The sequence below is a fragment of the Dasypus novemcinctus genome, chromosome 12, assembly GCF_030445035.2.
Source record: "Dasypus novemcinctus isolate mDasNov1 chromosome 12, mDasNov1.1.hap2, whole genome shotgun sequence".
NCBI classification, from domain to species: Eukaryota; Metazoa; Chordata; class Mammalia; order Cingulata; family Dasypodidae; genus Dasypus; species Dasypus novemcinctus.
Genome location: NC_080684.1, coordinates 85619035 through 85624921, shown reverse-complemented (window position 1 = coordinate 85624921; position 5887 = coordinate 85619035).

Genomic DNA, 5887 nt, shown 5'->3' with positions numbered 1-5887 from the left:
GACGGAATAGATACATGCTGAATGGTGGCACACATGGTCTCATGCATAAAGGGCTGGTTGAAAATTTCACTATTTTAACAAAAATAAACAAATTTAGAAAAGTAGATGATTCGGTGAGACAAAACCAACTCGGAAGATCTTGTTAAGAAACAAATCTAGTTGGCTTAATCAGATTAGAATCCAAGCAAAGAACTCTTAAGCCACCAGGAAAACTCATTTGGAAGAGAAGTGCTTGATAAGTCCAGCTAATGTACTTTTCTCTTTCACTGACAAGACTCCTGGTGGCTTTGGAAAGTGAAAATAAGGGGTTTATGCAACTCTGGTTGTTGACGGAAAATTGTATTCAAGTGCCAGTTTGAGGAGAGATCGACTGGGGTAACAATGATGACAGGTCGAAGGCTTGCGGGGTTAGCTACGTGAGGCCCTACTATATTACACTCGGAGTTATTTTGAGACTGTCACGAGAGTACTTGAACCCTGAACAAAGAAGTTCTCCTTGCCTTATCCTATTGCAGATGGCAGGAAAGTATTCAAGTGCTCTGAAACTGAAGCAACCATGAAAACCCCAACCAAAATGTAGTGGATGGGGGTCTTTTCCATTCCTTCACTTTGTCAAAAACCCGTGCTTAGGCCTGTTTTCCTATAGAGTTTATAATGGACCACTTGTGGACACATTTAGTAGGACTGATGACACAGAATGGGCATCTGACATAGTTGGTGACAGGTACAGTAAAAAAAAAACAACCTCCCAACTGCAGTTACACTTGGTTTTAGCCAACTTTGTCCTCATAGCACTGCTATGGGTACGGATGGTGCTTTAATTTAGAAAAGGAAAAAGTACTATTGCCAAGAACACATGCCCAAAGTCAGTTTCCCTTGCAGATAATAAGTTCAGGCATATTTAAGCCTTTAACGCTTCCCTGTGACAGACACAGGAGAATAAATTGTAATATAATAATGAAGAAGAACATACCTAAAAGGATAAATGTGCCACACCCTGCTTAGTTGGATGATATTCACATCCCTCCAAGTTCAACATTACTTTGTATCTGCTCTGGAAAACATCCCTGTGACAAGTTAAGAAATTGATCCCAAGCCCTGTTTTGGATTAGTGCCAGCTAACTGGAGCCTTTCCCCCTTGCCTGAACTGGACTAAGATCCCAAATGAATACAGTTCTTTTATCTCAGCAGCAGACTTCCAGGGCCACTAAAAATACAAGCTTCCAACGGCTTCACTCTCTAGGTTAGGTCTTAAGTTCTGATACCTGAAGTCTTAATGGTTTCAGTGGATACCTAGCCAAATATCTGAAGTGCTTTCTTTGTACATGATATATTATGATTGTAGTATTTGAGCTAATAACTCAGCCAAATGAAAATTTCTCCCAAATCCATTGCTTTTTCCTCATCCCATTCAGATTTAATTTTTTTTTTAGATTTATTTTATTTATTTCTCTCCCCTCCCCCTCCCCATTGTCTTGCTCTCTGTGTCCATTCGCTGTGTGTTCTTCTGTGTCCACTTGCATTCTTGTCATGCAGTACTGGGAAACTGTTGCTTTTTTTGTTGCATCATCTTGCTGCATTAGCTCTCTGTGTGTGCGGCGCCATTCCTGCACAGGCTGTGCTTTTTTCGTGAGGGATGGCTCTCCTTGTGGGGCACACTCCTCACGCGTGGGGCACACCTATGCAGGGGACACCCCTGAGTGGCATGGCACTCCTTGCAAGCATCAGCACCGTGCATGGGCCAGCTCATCACATGGTCAGGAGACCCTGGGTATCGAACCCTCACCCCTCCATATGGTAGGCAGACACTCTATCAGTTGAGCCACAACTGCTTCCCCAGATTTAATTTTAATGCCCAACTTCTATTTCATCAAAAGATTGAACATAAGAAAGAAAGAAAGAAAAACTCTCCATCTTGACAGGAGTAATATTACTAGTTACTATTAATATTTATGAAGTACCACCATCCTACAGGTAGGTTCTATTTTTATCCTCATTTTACAGACAAAGAAACTCTGGAATGGAAAGTTTGAATATTTACTGCCAAGGTCACACAGCTAATTAAGTGGTGAGATTTGAACTCTAGATTGTCAGGATCTAAGCCCAAATTCTGAACCTCAGAATTTCTCATCTTATCTACTCCTCCAAACAATAAGCGTGTTTGTATATTTGCACACAATCCAGTGATATGTTTGTTCTTTCAATTATTCACTTTCACATATAGCATTTAAAAAAAATAAGCGATAGCACCTTCCCTAAAGACACCAAATCCCCTTATACTTACGGATAGAATGTATTCAGTAACTGTAAATTCTACCACACCGGTAACCTCTAATAGACATACCAACATGGTGGAGAAGATATTTTAAGTTACAGTCAAGCCGTTGAATCACTCCTTCCCCCTCTCCATGCTGGTAAACCCACATGCTGCTACTCCTCTGCCATACCTTTCCATTCCTAACTTGGTGTGTCCTCTTACATTTGATTCTGACACTTTCTTTCCTGCAGGCTATTTAACATCCTTGTGAGGTAAAATTTTCATGTGAGAGTATCCACAGCTTTCCTTTCCTCCCTAGCCTGCCAAAAAGAACTTTCCCTTTTCTCATAGCCTTGAAGAGGAAGGATTTTTACTTAATGGAAGAAAAGCTCAGTCAATCCAAAAAGGAAAGAAGTTGGAGATGGGGGTAGCAGGAGCTAAGGCAAGGAGAAAGCCTTCTGGGCTTGGATGCTGGAAAGAGATTTGGAGACACTGAAGAGAGGTTTGCTATAGACTTCAAGGGAGGTGGATCAGGCAGAAGAGAATATTTTAATAACTGTTGCTGTGAAATATACAATTGGATCCTCTTGAATGTTTTTTGAGAGATGAAGGTAAAAAGTGGAAGTCTTTTTTTTTTTTTTTTTTAAATCCTCTTAATATTTGCTTCTTTAAATGTAACTCCTGCAGAGCCTGGAATATATGAAGCATCTCTCTTCTGGATTTATTAGAGTTACATAGTGTTCCCAGTCCCCAGCCCTAGGCAAAATTCAGGGAGAAGACCATTTCTAGTCAAGAGAGCAGAGTATGCAAATTCCCTAAATGGGAATGAGCTTGGGATATTGGAGGAGGTCAGTGTGCCTGGAGTTTAGTGGGACACTAAGGAAACTGTACAAGATGAGATGGGAGAGATGGTCAGCAGCACTCTGTAGACTGGGAGAGACTTTGAAGTTTATTCTAAGTATAATAGGAAGTCATTGAAAGGTTCTAAGCAGAGGAGTAGCATGATTTATTTTAAGACTTTCTGGTTGCTATGAGGAATCTTGATTTGAGGGCAAGGTAGTAGTAGAATGGGGAGATTAGCAAGATTATTGCATCCACTCAGTTGACTTGAATGATGCTAATGGCAAGGGTTGGAGTGAAGTGTACAGATTAGGGATATATTTGGAGATTAGAGTTGACAATACTTGCTGATGAATTAATGTAAGGAGGTTGAGGAACAAAGGAGAAATCAAGGATCTCTCCTCAATTTTCCACTTGAGCTACTTGGTATGCGACCTAGCTGATTACTGAGATGATGAAGACAGAAGAAGAAAAAGTCAAGAGACTGTTTGGGCCATGATAAGTTTGAGATGCCCAGTATAGATAATCAAGTGAATAAGTTAAGTAGGCAGTTGCATATGTGAGCCTAGAGTTAAAGTGAAAGATCAGGATTGAAGATACAGATTTGGGAGTCATTTACTGGCTTACGGTTGACTGAAACCTTGGGGCTGGTTGAGATGTTCTAGGGAAGTTACATTGCTACAGAAGAGAGGACACCCATGAACAAGCTCTAAGAGTCTCCGAAATTTAGAGGTGGACCAAAAGAGAAAGAGCTAAACTAAGAATTAGAGGCTAGTGAGCTAAAAAGTAAACTAACAGAGTGTGGTGTTGTGAAAACTTAAAAGAAAGCTATCCGAGGATGGAGACTCAAGGGTGTGAAATACTATTGAGAGGTGAAGCTAAAACTGGATAAATGACTGTTAGATTTGGCATCATGGAAGTCTTTGGTGACCTTGATGAATCTCAGTGGAGGAGAAAGGAAGCACATCAAACTGGAGTGAATTCAGAAGAGACAATGAGGTGAAGAAGTGAGAACATTGATTATGAATGACTCAAGACGTTTTCACACATGAAGAGCCACAGAGAGTTGGGGATAACTCAAGGGCAAGATGGGTTCAAGATGGATTTTGTTGTTGTTCTGTTTTTGCATAGATGATATTAGAGCATGTTTTCAATCTGAGGGGAATAATCCATAGCCTCATTTAATTCTCCCAACTAACCTCTGATAAAGGTAGTAATATCATCCTCAGTTTACAGATGAAGCTGAGGTTAGGTGCTTTCTCCAAAGTTCATTCTGTTGGTAAATGAAGGAGACAAGATTCTCAGTCTAAATACTGTGGGAATCACATCTTAGTAATGCTTTTATTCTCATAGCATAATGTTGAGCACATTTGGTCAAAATTTGTTGTCTGAATGAAATGGATAGAAAAGAAGAGAAGGGAAGAAAGGAATTAGACATTGAAGTAGGCTACATTGCATTGTTTGAGCTTATGAAAGACAGAGACAAAATTGGTTTAGATTCATACTGTGGGACAAAGGTGAAATTATGATCATAGTTTTGTGTGTATGCTTGTAACTAGAACCCTCTGGGTGATATCTGAACCTGACCTAGGTTTATACCTAATTCTTTCTTAGAGCTGTTTGTATAATAATAGTGGGGATCTGGGTTAAATTGTCCTTGCGTGTCATTGAATAAGCAATTCTCTGTTTTCCTTCTCCATAAATTTTGCAATTTGTGCCAACCAACAGGTTTTGGAAGCCTGCTATTTACTGGTGACTATGCTGAGAGGAAGAAAAGCAAAAATGAGTGGGGGTGATAATCTAGTGGGGGTGGTGTCACGCTATGGAATGAAACAGTGTGGGGTGGCAGGTGCTCTGGTAGAAAAATGTACCAAATGCTGTTCACAGAGAGAGCGATTCTACCCTTATGGAAAGAAGAGAAGACAATAATCAGGGAGTCTCCCAGGGAAGCTAACAGTCCAACTGCACCTTGAAGGGTGTGAAGGACATTCCCAACAGAGAGAGCAGGCCAGGCAAAGGCATGGAGGCATGCACATTCACCGCATATTCAGGGACTGGCAAGAAGGCTGTTGTGGCGAGAGCGAGTATGCATGGCAGGACACTGGGCTATGCCAGAAGTGGAAGCTGAGCCATATTCTTAGCCTTATGTGCTGTGCTAAGGAACTTGGTCTTTTGTTTTCACCAGGTGGATATAGCTAATACATAGTTACATAACTATCCAACTTTGAAGTAAAATATCAATGAAATGAAGAGACATGTTAAAATGCCAACTACTGATAGTTACAAAATTTTGTGGCCTTTTATTGATTGATTTCAATTGTGTGTAAACAATTTTTTACATAATTAAGATAAAGCACAACTGTCATGTTCTTTCATTTCCCTGATTACTAATGAGATTGAACATCTTTACATATATTTATTCGCCCTTCGGGGTATTTTCTCTTTATGAATTCATTTGCATTTATAAATTCTTTATGTTTATTTTGCTGCATTTGAAAATCCATGCAAAAGAAATGACAACCTGTTAATAAATTAATAAATCTAAAAGAGCTTATTTAAGATGAAGAGGACAGCTGTGTAGGGGATCAATTTTGAGATCTTTCTATTCCTTCCATTTAAATTTCTGTTAATTAACCTCATTACTCTACACACATAAACACATGTACACATTCGGAGTTTGTTTCTGTCTTCTCCCTTCACCCTTGCCCTTTGCTTTTCTCTCCCGCCTTGCAGACTGTTGGTGCCCTGCCCATAGCCCCTAGGAACTCACCATTCCAAGATTTGCCTCAG